Source organism: Mytilus edulis, chromosome 9 (genome assembly GCF_963676685.1).
Source record: "Mytilus edulis chromosome 9, xbMytEdul2.2, whole genome shotgun sequence".
NCBI classification, from domain to species: Eukaryota; Metazoa; Mollusca; class Bivalvia; order Mytilida; family Mytilidae; genus Mytilus; species Mytilus edulis.
The window spans coordinates 3,900,530-3,923,225 of NC_092352.1; the positions used below are offsets into that span (position 1 = coordinate 3,900,530).

The following is a 22,696-nucleotide window of genomic DNA, read 5'->3' on the forward strand; positions in this document are numbered from 1 at the left end:
ATCGCAATAAAGCATTAATTTTGCTATGAAACAAATATTTTCTTTAAATCTACTTCCAGTTTTGAATGAAACCAAGATATAAATACAGCTACAGTAAACATGCTCTATTGACCAAGATCTTACAAAGCTCCATTCTCTAGTCATATCACTTTTTAAAAGTCATCTGCCATTCGTGACAATCCACTTTTAGTAAGAAATCTATCTTTAAAAGAGGGACAAAAGATACCAGAGTCAAACTCATCTATAGATAGAAAATAAACTAACAATGACATGGATAACAAAGATCATCAACTATATATTGAAAAGTTTTGTTGTTTAATAGTTCTCTTCCGTGTCCAAAATAAAACAAATTTATATTTATCAAATGTTAGAACAAAGTTAAACCCAGATCTTATTTGTTAAAATTTATCCTATAGTAAATGAAAAAACAAAAAAACAAAAACTCTGGGAAACAAAACATTGGATTCTATCATCGCTCCTGGCTTTAGCTAAAGACAATCTACAGATATAATCGACCAGTAGTTGCCTTCTATATATCTAAAGAAAGTTTAGTCGAAAATCTGATATATAAATAGATAATTAACTAATTTCCATGGCATGCAATTTGTCACAACACTTATATCTGTTTTCATGTTTGAGGTGTTAAATTATCATATTTATTCTATTTTATCTGGCTACAAATTAAAGTAAAGGAAATTAATTCTGAAATTATCTATCAATGCATATTAAGAAATAATTATTACTATGCCATACCATAACAGGGGATAAAATAGTAATACAGTAATCCTGAAGAAAAATGTAATACAGTAATCCTGAAGAAAAATATTTTTGTATTTAATCAATATTCTTATTGTCCTCCAATCAATAATGATAACAGTTCACTGTACCTGTCAGTTCACATTGGAGTTATGCCATGTTTAAATAAGTACTCTGAATTCACAATTTTTGTGATGTTTTTCTTGTTGCTTATAAAATGAAAATATTTTATATATAAATACTGTACACATTAATTTTCATAGCATTATAGGAGTAGGTCCTGTAATGGCTGATTTTGGCCTCAAACTTCAGGTTCATTTAATGAAAGATTTTGGAAACCTTTATAACACTTTTCTTCAGCAGATTCAATTAGTTTATGTGAAAGATTTTGAACTGATTAAGATCTATCAAATATGCCAAAATATGTCACTTTTCAGATGTTTTTTATCAAAAAATGAAAGTCGCTGCATCCGTGTTCACCCTCAACCTTTATATATGTTACGTATTATCATCAAATACAACTTACATTTAAATATCAAGAATGATAAAAAATGTGGCCACTTCCATTTAAGACAGAAACCGTTCAAAACTTAACCCAAATGCAAAAGTTGTGAAATTTCAGTAATTTAGCATGACTTAATGATGATAGTACCCGATACATGTGCATTGTATTGTTAAAAACAGTAAATATTTATGTAACAGAAGTATTCTTAACTTTCCAATAAATAGCTAAAAGTTTACACTTTAACAATGTTGTAAAAACTGCTATATTTTGGGGCCAAAAAGGGGTCTTACTGCATGGAAGTTACTCCTTTATTTATAGTAATGTGGTGTAGTTATCTATTACTTTTTTCAATTCTAAAAGCATTATTATGTGGTATATAGCATTTCCTGAAATGTCTATTAATTCAGATGACATTTGTGCAGATTTATTTATATTGCATTTATAAATGCCAAAATAATTTCTAGATTCTACAATTACATCAATTATTATACAATATTCCACCATTCTAGATAGATAAATCTTCGATATCTAATGGAGTGATTGTTTAAAGCTTTTAATAAATTAAAATTTAAAGGTTCAATATTGGAAAAAATATTGAATTGCAGGAGAAATGGTGTTGAAATCTGTTTCTCTAATGATTTTCGATTTTATGTAGGCAAAATTTGTCTTCCTTTTGCATTATGATGCAATAATGTTTGTATATTACTCAACATGCTCAAGAGACATAATCTTTTCCAACTTTTAAAGTGTTTCATCAAATGTCTATGCAAGGTATAAATATTAATCATTTATTATAGGCCTAGATTGTCCAAAATTAAGGTTGTCATAGAGCTAGACTCAAATTAGTAAAACTGATCTGCAATGATTGACAGAGGGTTTTAAACTATATTTTATTCATATAACAATTAGCTTAAAACCATTTCACCTGGTTTCTGTTTGGTTTACTGGTGCTTCTGTTTATTTCCAGTTACTGGTGTAGAATAAATTTGTGATTTATATCCTTTACGAATTCCTTTAAAAAATACTTTTTTTTATTAAAATTTCAAAAGAATTGGGCTCCATTCAATCAGAAATCATAATCAATATTTCTTTAAAAACCTGGAACCAAACTTGAAGAAAGCTCACCAGGTACATTTTGTTCTTGAACTGAAAACACAATTAATCATAACAAACAATAACTGGCTACTCCTAAAAGTACATGTTTGTTTACTTGTATTTATACATCTGTTGGCCTCTCAGAGCATTCCTGATGACCTAGTAAAGTGCTTGCAGCAAATTGGAGGATTCATTTAGATAGTCTATAGGTAACATCTACTACGACTTAAACTCTGTATGTTATTTTTATATAAATCAATGAATTAAAACTTGAGATTATGAATACCTTATCCTAATGCGTCATTGAAATCATTAAAAATTTAAAAAGGGTTGACAAAAATAAATCTACATTCAAAACATATTAATTTTATATATAATTTTTTAACGACTAAAATACAGTAAACGTATTAAAGTTATTGAATTTTAAACATGTTAAAACAAACATTTTCTTATGGTAAATTAAATAATTTTTTTTACATTTCAACAGACTACTGATCAGTGAGTGTACCTCTTGGTGTATTTGACATGAAGATCAGTTAGTACAGGATATATTTAATAAGTGAAATCGAGTGCTCCAATCGAGTCTGGTACAATTTTTGAAGGAATACAAGTTTTAATATTTCATTTGATTTTGGCTTATTTTCATGGAAAGAAATGTATTACTGATGCACCACTGATCAATCCCTAAACTCAATCCCATCTCTGATCAGCTTTCAAATTAAGAGAGTGGAAAATATTTATAAAAGAAGAAAGCTAATATTAATGGAACTACGGATAGACGGGTACTAGCTAATCAATGAAGCCAATGAATGTTTTTCTTCATAAGGCCCTTAAAAATCAATTCTTATTTACCAATAATATTACTGCAATTATACTAGCATTGCACATCTAGTCAAGTTAAAAATCCATATAAAGTACACACACAACCCTTGCTTTAATTATCGTGATTGAACTTAATATGTTTAATGTCTGTAATCAATGATCCATGTTAATAAGGTCAGCAAGAAAGGAAAAAGACTGTCCAATCATTTCATACATCAAGTTAAGCATCTGAGAGACAGACCTTTATGTCAATTATGTTCCTATCCTGAGTCAGGAGACTGTAGTTCAGTGCTTGTCTTAGGGTTATGCCTGTCATATTTTATTTTTTTTAAAGTAAATTGTATTGTGCTGTATTAGGCCATAAGTTTTCTGGTTTGAATTGTTTCACAATGTTTTCATTTCAAGGTCTATTATAACTGACTATCAGTATTGGTTTGTCTCATTGTTGAAGGTGATCAATAATTGCTTTTATCTTCCGTCATTTGAGCTCTGGTGAATAGTTGTCTTGTTGGCAATTATACCACATTTCCTTTTTTTTTTTATATCAAGGACATTGACATATGAAAGATGGAAACTTTGTATCATAAGGCATTAGAGTACAAGATGTGAATCATCTAGGTTTTTCTATTATCTGAAATATATAGCTTTATACAATAAGTTTACACTGCTGTCAGTGCCAAAGGATAGTAATCCCTGTCCAGCATTGTCACAAGGGAGAAAAAAACACATATAACTCCATTTTTGGTTCAAGTGTTTCTATTCAATTTCTTTAATAATCTAGCAACAATTTGACAGGAAACACACATTCAATACTGGACCTTAACTATAGGAGTGATAAGATTAACAAACTTGTTCAAAAAAATTATTTCACCCTGTACATAATAATACATGCAGTGTTTTATGCACCCCCATATTTATAAGTAGTTATTTATATTCATATGCAAGATGAGGCATTGGGCTAATGTCAAATATTTCCGTATTAAAAGTTCATTGATATTTTTTCCCCCAAATCTTAAATTAGACAAGTCAGATGCACATGATATAGTTTTCATTATATTCTACAATATCAATCAACAAACAGGATTTCACTTTGTCATGAAATGTATCTATAATTAAATAAACATCCTATAAACATGTAAAATAAATTTAAAAGTTTGTTTTGGCTTAGGGGCAATGAACAATTTCCATCTATCTTTTATTTTTGACAGATTGTTTAATCATTTGTTAATTATATTGTAGTACAGTCCCAAAACAAAACTTTTTGTTTCTAATTCCTTATATGACAAAGAATTAAAGTCTTCAACTTTTTTCATTCCAACGAAGGAAGTAGAACCTTTAACCCAGATTATACAAGCAAATGGTTATCTTTCCACTAGCAAAATCATTTTTTCAAAGTATAGCATATTGCCCAATCATTATATTACAATAAATTACAACTTCCTAGAGTCAGCTAATTTCTTCTGTCTCCATTATTAGTCCATAATATAAACTAAATCAAAGAAAACAATTTCTTACCAGCTAAATATCCTTAGCATGAAATCTCATTATAATTTATCTCTTACACCCTAGTCTTAGAGCAAACCAAACAATTTATATGCAATTTACTAAGGACAATAAAATAAAGTACCCCCTAAACCCAAACTATTATTGGACTTTACTTAGGCTTTTACTTACTTCACTGAGTGTACATAGTCCATACAATAATAATATACATATATATGTTATGCTAAGTAGAAAGGCAATAATATCAAATCAATAGCACTTTATACAATTTCATAGTTCAAATCAATATTTCATTGGATAGAATTATAAACATTTGATAAAGTATCACAATCTTATTCCTTCATTTAAAGGAAGTATTTTCTCTTCTTTTAATTGATATAAAAAGTGTTATCCCCCAGTCAAAGTTTCCTGATTAACCAACAATAAATATAAAGAGATTTACATGTATTATTTATTGTGATGAGCCCCACTAAAAGGATCATGGATACATTGTCAATGACTTTGTCATGTTATCAATCATGGATTGATTATTCATTGCTTAACATCAGCTCTCTTATCAAGCCATGAAATTTTAACTTAGAAATAGATCCTATACACTATCATAACCTGCAATCGTCTGTTTTACTATTCTTCTGTACAAATAAAGGTGAACAAATAAACCTAGAAGCTATATTTGTTTAGGTATTTCAAAATGAGCAAAATGTATTAGGGTATTCCAATTATTTAGCTCACAGTTCCATTTTCATACAATGCATGATTTACTTTAGATTGATTAATAGTTGGTTGCTTAACATCCCATTTTCTATGGGGGAAAAAAGACTTCAAATCAAACCATACACAAAACTTTAATTTACAAAGTCGACAAATAACTAATACATGTATATATATATATATCTCCTTGTTATATATATATTCATAAACCTTGAGAAAATATAGAATAAACAACTTCTAAGGGGGTGTTAATGTCCTTGACTACCCAAGAGGGGCTAGCACGATCAGAATGATAAATTGATAAATATAACTACTAGGGGGTGTTTACCATCTTCCACTACCAAGAGGGGCTAGCACAGTCAGAATGATAAATTGATAAATATAACTAACTAGGGGGTGTTTAACATCCTTGACTAACTGTGAGCTTCTTGCACCTTTAAAATGATAAATCATAACTACAAAGGGGGTGTTTTACGACAATTACTGTGTGAGGGTCTAGAAAAAAATATATTAGTAACAGATATTGAAACAGAAGACAAGATTGCAGCTTATCAAACTCATGCAAATTATTTTTTTCATTTTCAGACAATGTAAACCAAACATGTTAAACGTTAATTATACTACCTATTAATTTTTAAAATTCCAACATTTTTGCATTTTTAAATTTTGAATCTGCAAATTGTAGACCAGTGTTGTAAAATAGACACTGTGAGTGAGGCCAAAAGATTTACAGTTTTAAGTCCAGTAATAACTTTTACATCATAACTGTTATACATAATTAACAATGGTTAAGAAATATATATATTTTCTTAATTCTTTACAAAATTTTACTGTATAAATTGCCACTTTTATCTGGACTATTGTGTTATAATTTTGTAAGATATTACCTCTTATATATGTATAAATATTAAAATCCCTGTGTAATGTGTAAACCACTTACGAACAATGAAAAATAATCAGTCATTTAAAATTGTGTTACCTAAAAGTTGACCTGGTGACAGCCAAATAAACAGAGTATTTTCACCTGTAGAATATTATACTTTGATTGACTAATATAACTATGTAATACACAAATCAAGTGGAAATTCTATTTGGAACATAAAGTGAATCTTCATTTATTCATTTTACCTTAATTATGTAATGTTGAGATAGATATAATTATACATATTTACCTACATAAAATGTATCCTATAAATTTATACTAATATAATATCCTGGTGTTCATATCTCACATGTAGTTCCTGGTTTATTTTAACACATCTATGGAAATTTTATCAACAAAGTGCAAATCAGTTGACTTTAAATTGGTTTTTATAAGGAAATTTTAAATTGACCTATATGCTTCAAATTCTGTAAAACATGACTGTAATCTAAAAGTTTGTTTTCAATATAATATGTGATGTACTTTGTATATAGCACAAATTACAATTACAATGTATATCTATAACCTCTCACAGTAGTACATTTATTACAAGACAAACTTTATTGAAGGATATCTAAAATTAAAGTCAGTGTAGAAAGAAGAAAAAAGGGAAGGTGATAAATATGATATTGTAAATAATAATAAGATTGAATTCAGATAGACGATATAACAAATATATTGTAAACCTACTTATTTCAGGGAGATATATACTTCCATTGTACCATCACAAGATTTTTTTTCTAGATGTGATTCATAACATATTTGATAAATTCATTTAGCATGTTTAAGAAAAAATACAATTTTGACATAATTAATCAACTTATAAACATTTTGTATTAATTGTTTACCGCAAATGATTCACACATAAGCTATTTGATTTAAAGTATCCAAAGTCTATCGTAATACTTTTCTTATAACATATATATACAAGGCACACCAAACAAAATTTTGACACCTTAACGAAAAAATAACCTTTGCCTTTGGTTTTTTTTCCTGATCAAAATTTCTGTATTGTTAATTTCACTGCTAGTCATAACGATCCTGTTCCAGTTTTTTGTAAGTAAAATTAGACAACCTACATGCATATATAAAATAATGAAACTTAGTAACAATTTACATTCTTCAAATACTTCATGGCTTCTTTAATAAATATTGATTTGGTATAACATATATTATAAACAATTGTTTAGGATGTTAAAAACATAATTTGACATACCTGTTATTATCCTACAAATGACTCTACAATTACATTGGTACTCCCACACCTGTTGAAATATACATATAGCTAATTAATTAGTGACAAGTCTATCTGATGGACCCTCTATACCCCACTGACAGGCTGATTAAACAAGACAACCTTCTACCTTCAAGTTTATAAGATTATGATTAATTCTGTCACAGAAACAAACATCACAAAGAGTTCTAGAACAGATACCATGGATAACTTAATATTACATGAAGTATCTTCCTAGGCTTGCTTTCTTTTCAACTTTACACTAGCATGAAAAAACATGAGGAATAATGACACATTAATTATCAAAAGGAAGTAATATTAAAAAAAAAGTAACCTCTGGACCTTTTTGAGGCCAGAATTAGGCAATCCTTAATTAGTATATATACATTGTATGTGTCAATATAATTAACTATGATGACCTGCTGGTATGACAATTTGTGACTTACAGGGATAAAATGTGATACATACACCCAGACACCCCTCTTCCTTACGGGATAAATAGTGATACATACACCCAGACACCCCTCTTCCTTACGGGATAAATAGTGATACATACACCCCTCATCATTATAGAAAAACATACAGTTGTTTACATTACATGCATATCTCCTGGTCAAATATGACTGTACATGGACTTTTTCATTTATCCATTTTTTTTTTTTTTTTTTTATCTTGTACATATAAACAGTAAAGTAATTAATTCATTATAGATGTAATTTTTTTCTAGCGTAGTTTTAAATTTCATTTCAATTAGTCTTTATTATCCACAAGTTACTTTTAGTGGAGTTTCTCCTTTTGAGTTCTTTATAAATTTGTTTGGGGTAAAATCTTTAAATCAAATTCTAAACATGAAACAAAGTCTGTACAATAAAAACCTCTAAAATTTATGGTTTAAATTATCTAAAAAAAGTTGAAAACTGAGCCAAAAACCAGTCCAGATCTGATTCCCCTTTTTTGATTAATTGTTTAATATGTTTAAAGAATTCCCAAAAAGTCTTAAAGGGACTCTCTAGGTGATCGCTTTCAATTTTACCGAAATAATGTTTGGTTAGCAAAGTATTAGGCAATTATTCATTGTACACTTTTTCAAAGTTATTACAAATATTCCACAAGGTCAAATGGGCTAATTCAGTTGACAACTGTCAAGTAAACATACATTTGGACTGTTGTTAGTCTTTTGTTTTTGTTTGCCTTGGCATGGTCAGTTCCTTTCCAACAAAAGAGTTTGAAAATCCTTTTGGTATATTCCCCCAACCTTTTATAATTTGACCTCAGGATTTTTTTAGTAATTATAAGACAAAAACTGAACTTTAACGGAAATATTTAGTCATTGAAAAGATACATTGTAATATTTTGCCTTTGCTTCTGAAATAAATATGATAAATGACTCTGAAACTAAGAAAATTATCAAAGGACAAATGTTTGTCTCATTACTGAAATATTGGTAATCCATGTACAGTTTCCTTTATAGAGAAAAACCTTTTTAAAAGTAACTTCTTATCTCAGGATTTATGACCAAAATATTGTGAATCAATGTCAGCATTTGACCACAGAGCAAGTTAGAAGGAACAGTGATACATGTACCTGCCAAATACATGCACACTATGCAATTATCATTCCATACATCAAAAATAATTGACTTATCGATCTCTTACAAGACTTACAGAGCTGAAAAAAAACCAACCATCAAAACCTAAAATTGACCTATGAGCCATGAAAAGGAGGTAAATGTCAGATGAAACCTACCAGACCGACAAGAACATTAAATTGACACATAAATTATACGAGAGTAGTGATGGGGGTACCTTCATGACCAATAACGGTAAAAATTCTTGCCAAATGAGTTAACAGTAATTTTTAATGCATGACAATAAAATGTACACTTTCTTTTAGATGATATGAAAATCTGCTGAATTTGACAAATCACGCCATTTTTTTCCCGAAAAATAACGGTAACGATAATTATTTGAGACGTCTGACAAATCACATAAGGATATTTTGATCAATCACGGTAGAATTTTAACCAATTTGACACTATCGGTAGCCAAAAATTACCATTAAAGGGCATTACCACCCTCTAATATTTTACCTATTGCTTATATTATATTACAGTATCAAGGTAAAATATTGCTTATATTATATAACAGTATCAGAGATAGGGACTTCACCACAAAAACTTTTTAAAACTCTGATCACTGATCAATGAAATAAGGACTAGATCAGGCTCAGAGATCAGGTGAACCCTGTCTGACGAACATGAAGACTTGCAAGGAACCCATATCAGGCTTCTCACTAAGGATTTTAAATGTTTGTCCAACATTCAGTAGTTGAATATATAATTCTTTATTTCAGCACCTTTGACAGGTAAATATCAACATATGCATCAACAACAATTTGTTTAATACAGCTCTGACCATGCTGAGTGTCACAAATTGCTATTCAACTAATTTACTGGAAAATAATTCTTGAGGAAAATATCCAAAATACCTGATTAACTGTAGCACATATTTGAATTGTCTTATATAAGTAAAATCAAATTTAGTATAATTATCTGCCCTTGATTTAAAGGGAAAAAAATTCTGAAAATCTAAAATTCACTTAACGACACTTTTTTTTTTACATTCTTATCTTAAAATTTCTATTTTAATGTACATGATATATGTTTTTGTAATACATTGAATGATCTTGGTAAACAGTTTTTAAACAAAAAAAGAGACTTTGCAACTTACCAAGAAGTGATGCTCAGAAAAAGACACACAATCTTATTTATATAGTAATAATATACCATAATTTAATAAAATTGAAGTTTTACTTATTTTATGTTTTTCTCTGTCCATATTTCAGGGGCAATAAAAATAAATGTTTATGTTACAACAGCAAATTAAACCCGATTGTATAAATGACTTCAGACTAAGATATAAATAAAAAAGTTTCTAAAGAGCCTATGTAATCTTTTACCTTGGTCTTTGTACATATTGAACAAAGGAAAATCTCATTGAAGAATAGAATAGAATTCATGACAAAAATCTCTTATGTTGATCTTTTACCATGTCTACTGCTGATTGTTTTGTTGCTTTCGTTTCTCTCTATTTTCTATAGTTTTTTTGCTCAAAACAGGTAAAAATTCCTCATTTAAGGATGTTTGCTTGTTATGTTTGTGAATTTTTGTAAGATTTTTTGGAATCCTCTGGTTTTATCTATTTGAATGCCTTAAATAATATTTGCCCATTGACCCATCTTTTTCTTTTTATAAATCTTTTACATATATTATACTGATAAGCCATCTGTAAAAGTCTTATAAAATTTGAATTATTTTTTAATAGTTTTTGAGAACTTAAACTTGTCAATGATATTGAGCTATGAAAAGTCAAGACAGAACAAATTCCCGCCAAAATTTCAATGGCTATTAATATCTCAAAAACAAGCACATTGAACTATATAATTTACTGGCTCTTTTGATTCCTTTATCAATCCGATTAATAAAGAAATCAAAAGAGCCAGAAAAAAATATAGGCCTCTATCAATATAAACTTGGTCGTGTTTTGAAAAGCTTATCATTTTGAAACTGAGATGCAAACTCCCTTTAATAAAGACAAGCACCCCAAAAAAGAGTGAGAGCCTACTATAAATTATCGCTATTTGTCCGCCTTTACTGGACATCACACAGGTTTCCGTAAAACTTTGACGTCATAATACAAAATATCTGACGCCACAATGGAAAAGTGATTGTTGCATTTAGTCAATAGTTTGAGCGGAACAGATTCTGGGGTCAGCTGGGGTTAGCGATAAGGTGTATCAAATAGGCAAAATTCTACTTGTTTATAGATCTTGCTTTCATGATAACTTTTATTATTTAAAACAGGACACTAGGCTCAGATCATAAATAAATAGACATAAAGGGGTTTTTAATGTTCAGAATACATTTTTTTTTGTTGTCAGTCAGTCAAGATTCCGTACTTTTAAAAGTTATAAATTTTATGAAAATTGTTAAAAATTGACTCTAAAGGACAATAACTCCTTAGGGGGTCAATTGACCATTTTGGTCATGTTGACTTATTTGTAAATCTTACTTTGTTGAACATTATTGCTGTTTACAGTTTATCTCTGTCTATAATAATATTGAAAAAAATAACCAAAAACAGCAAAATTTCCTTAAAATTACCAATTAAGGGGCTGCAACCCAACAACAGGTTGTCCGATTCATCTGAAAATTTGAGAGCAGATATATCTTGACCTGATTAACAATTTTACCCCTGTCAGATTTGCTCTAAATGCTTTGGCTTTTGAGTTATAGGTCAAAAACTGCATTTTACCCCTATGTTCTATTTTTAGCCATGGCAGCCATCTTGGTTGGTTGGCCAGGTCACCGGACACTTTTTTTTAACTAGATACCCCAATGATGATTTTGGCCAAGTTTGGTTTAATTTGGCCCAGTAGTTTCAGAGGAGAAGATTTTTGTAAAAGTTAACGACGACGGATGACGCATGCAAGTGATGAGAAAAGCTCACTTGGACCTTCGGGCCAGGTGAGCTAAAAAAGAAAATGTGGTATGATTGCCAATGAGACAACTGTCCACAAGAGACCAAAATGACACAGAAATTAACAACTATAGGTCACCGTAAGGCCTTCATAAATGAGCAAAGCCCATACCGCATAGTCAGCTATAAAAGGCCCCGAAATGGCAAAAGTAAAACAAATCAAACAAGAAAACTAACGGCCTTATTTATATAAACTAGAGGCTCTAAAGAGCCTGTGTCGCTCACCTTGGTCTATGTGAATATTAAAGGAAGCAGATGGATTCATGACAAAATTGTGTTTTGGTGATGGTGATGTGTTTGTACATCTTACTTTACTGAACATTCTTGCTGCTTAAAATTATCTCTATCTATAATGAACTTGGCCCATTAGTTTCAGTGGAAAATGTTAGTAAAAATTTACAAATTTTATGAAAATTGTTAAAAATTGACTATAAAGAACAATAACTCCTAAGGGGGTCAATTGACCATTTCGGTCATGTTGACTAATTTGTAAATCTTACTTTGCTGAACATTATTGTTGTTTACAGTTTATCTCTATCAATAATAATATTCATGATAATAACCAAAAAAAGAAAAATTTCCTTAAAATTACTAATTCAGGGCCAGCAACCCAACAACGGGTTGTCCGATTCATCTGAAAATTTCAGGGCAGATAGATCTTGAACTGATAAACAATTTTACCCCATGTAAGATTTGTTCTAAATGCTTTGGGTTTTGAGTTATAAGCCAAAAACTGCATTTTACCCCATGTTCTATTTTTAGCCATGGAGGCCATCTTGGTTTGATGGCAAGGTCACCGGACACATTTTTCAAACTACTAACCCAAAAGATGATTGTGGCCAAGTTTGGATTAATTTGGCCCAGCAGTTTCAGAGGAGAAGATTTTTGTAAAATATTACTAAGATTTACGAAAAATGGTTAAAAATTGACTATTAAGGGCAATAACTCCTAAAGGGGTCAACTGACCATTTCAGTCATGTTGACTTATTTGTAAATCTTACTTTGCTGAACATTATTGCTGTTTACCATGTTTACTGTTTATCTCTATCTATAATAATATTCAAGATAATAGCCGAAAACAGCAAAATTTCCTTAAAATTACTAATTCAGGGGCAGCACCCAACAACGGGTTATCCGATTCATCTGAAAATTTTAAGCCAGATAGATCTTGACCTGATAAACAATTTTACCCATGTCAGATTTGCTTTAAATGCTTTGATTTTTGAGTTATAAGCCAAAAACTGCATTTTACCCCTATGTCCTATATTTAGCCGTGGCAGCCATCTTGGTTGGATGGCCGGGTCACCGGACACATTTTTTAAACTAGATACCCCAAAGATGATTGTGGCCAAGTTTGGATTAATTTAGCCCAGTAGTTTCAGAGGAGAAGATTTCTGTAAAAGATTACTAAGATTTACGAAAAATGGTTAAAAATTGACTATAAAGGGCAATAACTCCTTAAGGGGTCAACTGACCATTTCGGTCATGTTGACTTATTTGTAAATCTTACTTTGCTGAACATTATTGCTGTTTACAGTTTATCTCTATCTATAATAATATTCAAGATAATAACCAAAAACAGCAAAATTTCCATAAAATTACCAATTCAGGGGCAGCAACCCATCAACGGGTTGTCCGATTCATCTGAAAATTTCTGGGCAGATAGATCTTGACCTGATAAACAATTTTACCTCCATGTCAGATTTGCTCTAAATGCTTTGGTTTTTGAGTTATAAGCCAAAAACTGCATTTTACCCCTATGTACTATTTTTAGCCATGGCAGCCATCTTGGTTGGTTGGCGGGGTCACCGGACACATTTTTTAAACTAGATACCCCAATGATGATTGTGGCCAAGTTTGATTAAATTTGGCTTAGTAGTTTCAGAGGAGAAGATTTTTGTAAAAGTTAACGACGACGGACGCAGGACGACGACGGACGACGGACGCAAAGTGATGGGAAAAGCTCACTTGGCCCTTCGGGCCAGGTGAGCTAAAAAAATAAACGAAAAACAAATATGTAACACATAAACAGACGACCACCACTGAATTACAGGCTCCTGACTTGGGACAGGCACATACATACATAATGTGGCGGGATTAAACATGTTAGCAGGATCCCAACCCTCCCCCTAACCTGGGACTGTGGTATAACAGTACAACATAAGAACAAACTATAAAAATCAGTTGAAAAACGCTTAACTCATCAGATGGACAAAAATACAAATGGACGTGGCCGGATACTTGTACATCCCGACAACAAAAAGACACTAGGAACAGATCTTAGAGTACTCGAAGTTATTTGACAGCAAGTTCAAAGCCACTAACAACTAATAAAAAAATCATGCATCTAAGACTAAATTATCAATCTGTACACATCCAGCATCCAATGGATTTAGTGTAAAGACGTCATAAACAGTCAGAGAAAAACATGACCTTGTGCAATGCCAAGTTACAAGTATCGACAGATTGTAGATCCATGAATGTGTATATGTATATAACATACTTAGTTTATATTATAATTGTTCAGCGAATTTTAACCAGGATGCCCCCGAAAAGAAAAATTAACAAGAATGTGTCCTCAGTACACGAATGCCCCACTCGCACTATCATTTTCCATGTTCAGTGGACCGTGAAATTGGGGTAAAAACTCTAATTTGGCATTAAAATTAGAAAGATCATATCATAGGGGACATGTGTACTAAGTTTGAAGTCGATTGGACTTAAACTTCATCAAAAACTACCTTGACCAAAAACTTTAACCTGAAGCGGGACAGACGGACGGACGGACGCACAGACCAGAAAACATAATGCCCCTCTACTATCATAGGTGGGGCATAACAAAAGAAATGTGGTAGCAGTAAACGTGGGTAATATTGTCCAGACGGAGGACCCGCTACCACAAGCTGAAACATATGACAATTCGGAAATTGCTGGAGACGACCCTGCTCATAATATTGTCACTGTGACGGGAGACGAGGAATAGTCTACGGACATTCCCGCCAGATTGTATTTTTTCTAAATAAAACGAAAATATGTACAACAGACAATCAATGTTGTGCCAGCATGGTACGAAATTTGGTAATCTTGAGACAATCGTGCGACTGTATTACAAGTGTCTTGTGACAGTCGTGAGATTGTCGTACGACAGTCATGCGAAAGTGGTACGATTGTTTTTATTTAAATGGTTTATTTTGGTACCCACGACAATGTGTTTATCGCACGACAGTCGCACAGCTGTGGTATGACACTCCAACGACAGCCACAAAACAGTGACACGACAAAATATCGTAGAGCAAAAAATGGTGCATGTTCAATTTTCGTCCCACTACACACGACAGTGCCACGATACTGAAAATATCGTGCAAGTGTCGTACGAAGATCACAGATGACCCACGATTTGACCAAATTTCATGTCGTGTCGCTGCATATATATATGTGACTCGTTGTGACCAGGGCTTACTGAGAGCATGATTAACGATGGATGTGGGACCCAGCTCCCATTTTCACTTTCTGCTTAAAGACGATATTTTTTGGAGAAAACTTAGATAATCTAGTGACATTACTTAAAGTTATTGATAATACCCGAGAGTGCTTGTTTATATACCTGAATTGTTTACCTTATACCACCTGAGCCCTGGGTTATTAACAATACATAAACAATACAATTCATATTTGAGTCGATTTGAGGCTCTATACGAGTGCGACAATGGATATGGACCATAATTTGCTATTGGGCTCGTTTCCTATAACTATAGAAAAGTAATAAAAATGTGTATTACTGTAAGAAAAGTTGTAACTACATCTAAAGATGCCTTTATTTTTATCAACATACAAGTGTAAGCTACTCTTCCCTAGAAAAAAAATTGAAATTAACAAATTTCATAGATTATACGACCGTATTTTTGTGTCGTTTCTCGCGTTACTTTTTGCTTCTGAAGTGCATAACGCTGACTGATTTATAGATAATCTTCACCGGCAAATTCGTAACTTTTGCTTTCAAATAATAAAGAACATCGACCAACAAGAATAGTCAGAAGAAAATGCCGCGAACTATAAGTATTTCTGTAGCAGGTGTAAGAACACTAGCGTTACTATTTCGTAACGCAAATTTAAGATGATGTAATCTGCTTTGTTGTAATAGAATTCTTTATAACAATATGCAAATATGAACTCTCACGAGATGTTCAAACAGGTAAATGAGAGATGATTTACATTCTAGTTTTGTTCTGCGTAATAATTAAGTTAGAAAATGACGTTATCGTTATGCTTTACATTTCAAACGAAACAGAAGTCCAGTTATTTCCTTTTTTTTATTAAAATTGTTTTTGTCGTTAAGTTCTAATAATTTCCGGTCATACGTGAAACATGTGACTAACATGTGATCACGCCCTTGCGCCGGGGGTCTATTATTTTTTCTATGTGCATAATGTTACATACGATCTTGTGTGAAAATAAATGCCCAATGACTTGAAAAAATCGATTTCAGATTTGACAGACGTTATAACACACTTTGTTTCCTGATAACGATGTAAAGGGTCCTTGGAAAATTCAATAGACATTACGTCTCTTATCATTGTGCCGATGCTCGTTGGATTGATTTTGCTTCAGCAGTAAATATTACTGGATATTTTAGGTGAATAAAGATAATTTAATAAAAAATACATGTTAATATACCATTACACTTGAAATGTACGAAGTTGGTATCTTTGTCACAATTTTTAATTATTTTTTTTTATTCATGTTCTGCAAACACTTTTCAGAAACACAATAAACTTGTCAAGGAGAAGTAAACTTTTACCATGCATGACTTGAAAGGAAGTACTTTATTGATTTTTGCCCACTAAAGTAGGTTAAAATGTGGAAACCATGTAGATGCTGTACAGGTCACAAATATCACATGGTGTCTATTTTAAAGATTTTAATTCCAAGTTAAAAAAAAATTTCTTTACTGGATTTAAAGAATTTTACATTGCCAATGATTTGGAATAAATTGTATATAACTGGAATTTCAAAACCAAATATAAATACATTTTTTTGGCTAAAACATCAAGATACAACGATTATGGTATCCTGTATCAATGAAGAAAATATGGAAATTTCTGAATAAATTGTACTAATTGTTTTCAAAACAAGCAATATTTAGGAGTTTTATATTACTGTTACATTTAAGATGGATTTTAAGAAAAAGTATACTGTTCAGATTATTTTAAGCAGATTTTGCAATCAAATAAAACTAAAAAAATGCTTTCGGTTTCTTATGGTTTCCTGTCGCGTTTAAAAAAAACTTTAATTTAACATTGAAAATAGATTTTAAATATTAACATGAAGCAAGTAACACTAGTAATGGTGTTCATTTATGTCTTTTGAAATATATTGTGCAAAATAAAGAAAATAAAGATTGGTTTCCTGTTTGGTTTCCTGTCACGTAAACGGTGAATCAAAATGTATTATTTTTTTCTTGAAAAACTCAATTGTTCCATTAATACTACTGTGGATTCATTATTATTCGTTGGATACCAATTTTCGTGGGTTTCGTTGGTACAGGTGAACCACGAATTAAAATGTTCAACGAATATCATATTTTTAATAGACCTTGTATACAGAGATTGGCAAAACCACGAAATCAAATACCCACGAATATGCAAGTTTTTAGCAATCCACGAAAATTGATACCCACGAAAATAAATGAATCCACAGTATTCTAACACCAACACAACCCACAGAATAAAAGTTAAAGTTTTAGAACTTATAAAGAGGATACAAAAAGAAACCAAAGGCTGAATACCAAATTATGGTCCATATTACAAACACAGAAGCAGAATTGAGCAATAAAAGTAAAGAAGTATATATTGTATGGCGAAACTAAGGAATGTGTAACACTTGAAAAAGTGTATCACTTATGGTTGGAATGAACGAAAGATTAACCACAATTGAAAGGGGGATGCCACAAGTTACACAGATAAATAGAACTCTAACTACAATGGTACATAACTTTGGTGAGCTTAAAACGAAAGTAAGCAACATGGAGTCTGATGTAAATAAGCTAAAAAGCAAGTGTGATATGACCGAATCTGATATTGCTTCTATAAAGAATAACGAAAACGTTAATTTCGAGAAGAAACTGATCTTCAGAAGATCGGACTTGTAGGTGCGAAATATGCGAATTTGATGGTCCCGATTCAAACTTTTCAGATTGTTTGGATGAAGCATCTGGGCAAGAAAACGTTCTTCCAAATTGACAAGACTATCTCGTAATTCGTTTAGTAGATGGTCTAAAAATTGTATATATACCGATGTACGCACAATAAAACTGAACTGATAGAAAACACGGAAACCTTTCTGAAAAATTGAAACACCTATATATATATATAGTTACAGCCATTCGAACTTTTACTATCTTTGACTGTTATGATTTTAATTATGATTTTTTATTGGGCTATTCCGTTTGTGAACCTTGCGTCCTTGCTTCAATGGTAGTCATGAAATCCTCATCTTCAAACGCATTGACCGTTCGTTAATTAGTGATAGTCTACACACATGTCTTTATTTAATGACTTGTGATTAATGAACCAAAAATAGTTATTAATAAATCCATACGAAATTCCAATGAACAAACTATTTTCTCCATGATTTTGCAGTGTGTTATAGTCGCGGGAGATGTAGAATTTCCTTAACTATTCTTTTTTTAGGATTATTTGTTTACGAAATATAAGGTAATTTATGGTCAGACCGGTTCTTTTTATGTTGTAGTGTAAACGCACTTGATAAAATAAGATCGATATTGTCCTTTAACAATGTTTAAGGATACACTATTTTTTTTCAAATACTTCCAGAACTTGACTTATATTAGACTCTTATAAATAAGTATCACATGTAACTCTTTCAAATCCCCCAATCACAGGAATAACTTAGTTCAGGTACACGCATGCTTTGTTTATCAAATGTGAATCAATCCTCAAAAATATTTTTGTAACTCGCAACTCGACTTTTTTATACTTGCAACTTGACTTTCTTAACTCGCAACTCAACTTTTGTAACTCACAACTCGACTTTTTTAACTGGCAACTCAACTTTCTTAACTGGCAACTCGACTTTTGTAACTCGCAACTCGGCTTTTGTAACTCGCAACTCGACTTTTGTAACTCACAACTCGACTTTTGTAACTCGTAACTCAACTTTTGTAACTCGCTACTCGACTTTCTTAACTCGGAGATCTATAAAGAAAACTCTGATGGATAGTAATAACTATTATAACAGATTGTGAAGTAATATAGGAATATTTATAAACTAAAGTGAAATTCATTTTAACGTAAAAAAGATCTTTGAAATGTAGCCTAAACGGAAAAAAAATTGGATACGAAAAAACAGTATCTGATTCCCTCGATTGACTTCCTTAATGCAAAAGTTGAAGTGCTACAGTTGTGCATAATATTCAACTACTTTTATTGACCTTTCAACCTATTCAACACGATACATGTACATGTATATAGATAAATTAAATAAAGCTCACACAGAAAGAAAATGCTTGCTTACCAACGGGAACATTGGACATGGGAAGTAACTCATGATCTGACCAATAACCGGTGGTTTGTCTTAGTTAAAAAAATCCAAGGACCAATGACACGGTCTTTTTTATTTTTTTATTATAAGTAGTGTTTAATGTTGATTTTGTTTAGTTTATTTGGGAGTTGGGATTGTAGGGGTTTACTACTTATAGTTACTTATAGTTGATTTCCAGTACAGGATCCCTCAAGGTTCCTCTTCACCAGACTCGTAATTTAATGTATTTCTTATACTATTTTGACCGTGACTTCCGGATATTTCTGCTCTATAGTCATTATAGTATAATTCTTCGTCTGACCAATATTTGTCTAGTCGATTTTTGAATGAATTTATCGATGGTGACTTTGTTATTTTATCTGGTAGTTTGTTCCAGGTTTTAGCAATTCTAACAGAGAAAGAGTGTTTACGGATATTAGATTGGAATCTTTGATGAACTACTTTATTGCTGTTGGTCCTACTACTACATCTTTGTTGAGAATCTTCTGCTTTTCTTAAAAATGAGCTAACTTCTTTGTCGTAGTATCCATTCATTGTTTTGAAGGTTTCGATCATGTCTCCTCTTATTCTCCTATAGGATAATGTAGGTAAGCCTAGTTTTTTTAGTCTCTCTGGGTAGCTCATGTCTTTTAGCCCTGGTAGTTGTTTTGTTACCCTTCTTTGAACACCTTCTATTTTGTCTATATCTTTCTTTTTGTATGGGGACCAGACTGAGCTGGCATAATCTAGGTGTGTTCTAACCATGGTTTTGTATAGTGGCATGAATGTTTCTATTCCCAGGTATTTAAATGTTCTTCTAAGAACTGCGAATATGGAGTTTGCTTTGTTCACTTTTTCACTAATGTGGTTTTCGAATGTGAGTTCTGCATCAATGAGGACTCCAATATCTTTTTCCTCTTTAACTTGTGCTATAGGATGATTTAATAGGTTATAGATTGGTGGAGGGTCAGTGCTATTAGATTTCTTACTTATTTTCATATATTTACATTTTTCTGGGTGAAATTTTAGTAGCCATTTGTCACTCCAGGATTCCATCTTATTAAGATCTTCTTGTAAAATTTGTCTGTCATTTTGTGTTTTAATTATTCTGAAGATCTTAGTGTCATCTGCAAATAGGTATGCATCAGAATCTACTTGGTCTGGGAGATCATTTATATATAAAACAAATAGTAGTGGTCCTAATACTGATCCTTGGGGTATCCCAGATGTAACGTTAGCCCAGTCTGACTCTTCACCATTCACTACGACCTTTTGTTTCCTATCTTCTAAAAAGCTCGTTATCCACCCTACTATATCCTCGTGGACACCTAGATTTTTGATTTTGGCTATTAATCTTTTATGTGGTACCTTATCAAAGGCCTTCATAAAGTCTGTATAAATGCAGTCTATGTCTAAGGCAGCAACCATTTGATTTTCTGGGGGGGGCTATGGTTTTTTTTTTTCTGTACAAACTTTTTTTTTCGCCTGCGGCGAAAAACAATCTATTTTTTTCGCGACAAGTCGAAAACAATTTTTTTCTTTCAATTTTAGCATTACATATAGTGGCAGCTGAGGGTGAAACAAACAATTTTTTTTTTCTCAGAATCAAAAACAAATTATTTTTTTTCTCCAAAAACTGGAAACAAACTTTTTTTTCCAAAAAAAACCATAGCCCCCCCCAGAAAATCAAATGGTTGCTGCCTAATCCTTGATCTAGTGCCTCTGTCCATTTATCAATCACTTCTAATAATTGGAGACCAGTTGACCTTCCTGCAATAAATCCATATTGCTTTTTAGAGAATAGGTTGTTCTTTTTCATATGCTCTATTATAAATTCACGTAATATTTTCTCCATTATTTTACATACTACTGATGTCAAACTGACTGGTCTATAGTTTTTGGCTAGTGACTTATTACCCTTTTTAAATATTGCACTTATCATAGCATTCTTCCAATCGTTAGGTACAGTCTTACTTTCAAGTGATTGATTATAAATGATACATAAAGGTTTTGCCAATGATTCAGCGATCTCTTTTAACAGTCTGGGGTGTAGTTTATCCATCCCTGGAGATTTGTCTATTTTTAATGCATTTTGGTCGGTTAAATTTATTTACAACTTTATTTTACACTCGAGGTAATTTAGAACTTGGATATTGTATAGTCTATTCTATATAATTCTATACATGCGGCATTGATAATATATAAATAGCTGACAAAGAGTAAATAGTGACCGAGTGATCTCATCTACTCTGGGAAAAGCAAACATTATGTCCTAGATCTACTGTGTGACTGTTAATAGCCTGTCCATAAGTGAGGTTGTAACGGTTAGCTTCCCGCAGGTGCGCTCGACTCAATCTTACATGATCGACTAGCCGATAATTGTTCAGTCAGGAGTCTACTTCGTCAAAATTATCTCCCCATTACGCCAGTTCATTTTCACAATCGTAGAAATGGAATCCATTGTAGGGATGACGCGCTACCAATATTGCTCTTGGAAACCGATAAATTTATCTACATTGCACCATTACGATCCTTATATGTCAGTTGTATTTTAAAAGACAAATGTATCAACTAGCTAATGAGCATCAGTTAATAATCTTGTCTGCATTGATTCAACTTAAAACTATTGTCTGATCGGTTGTCAGGTGGAATTTTCGAAAATTCATAAACATTTCAAAAAATTCTTATTAAATATTTCGTGGAAGGGCAGACTAGATTTTTTTAGTGTATGAAGACTATAAACCCTAGTAATCACACACAAAAAAATAGAATTTTTCGAAGATATGCATTTTCATCATCCAACTTGAAAGACTGTCTTCAAGTACTTTCAGTAAAAAAAGTAGCTATTCGAACACACCTTCTCTGTTTTTGTGACTCATTAGATAGGTATTTTACTTAACCCATATATTTAATCTTTTAGTACTGTGATTTTTTTGTGTTATAAAGTCAACCTATAGCTTTAATATATAAAAATGATAGAATCTGAAGCGAGGACGATGCATGAAATATTCTTACTTTGTACGATATCAAGACAAAATACTCAACTCAAAACACGCCCTAGCATAAAAAGG

General features: G+C 31.6%; 1 protein-coding gene across 6 annotated transcripts in view; it reads right to left on the bottom strand.

Moving 5' to 3' along the window:
* Positions 1-21,945, bottom strand: part of LOC139487522 (inositol polyphosphate multikinase-like) — a 48,952-nt gene extending 27,007 nt beyond the window's left edge. The window contains exons 1-2 of one of the 6 annotated variants that reach the window (XM_071272382.1): positions 21,857-21,945; positions 7,531-7,579 (exon numbers count right to left, since the gene is read on the bottom strand). The gene's annotated coding sequence lies outside the window, so the exon portion shown is untranslated. Of the gene's footprint in view, positions 1-6,279; positions 6,529-6,568; positions 6,679-7,530; positions 7,580-19,596; positions 19,671-21,856 lie in introns of those variants that run through there. The other 5 variants (XM_071272381.1, XM_071272384.1, XM_071272386.1 and 2 more) reach the window with 5 other exon arrangements.
* Positions 21,946-22,696: the final 751 nt, after the last annotated feature.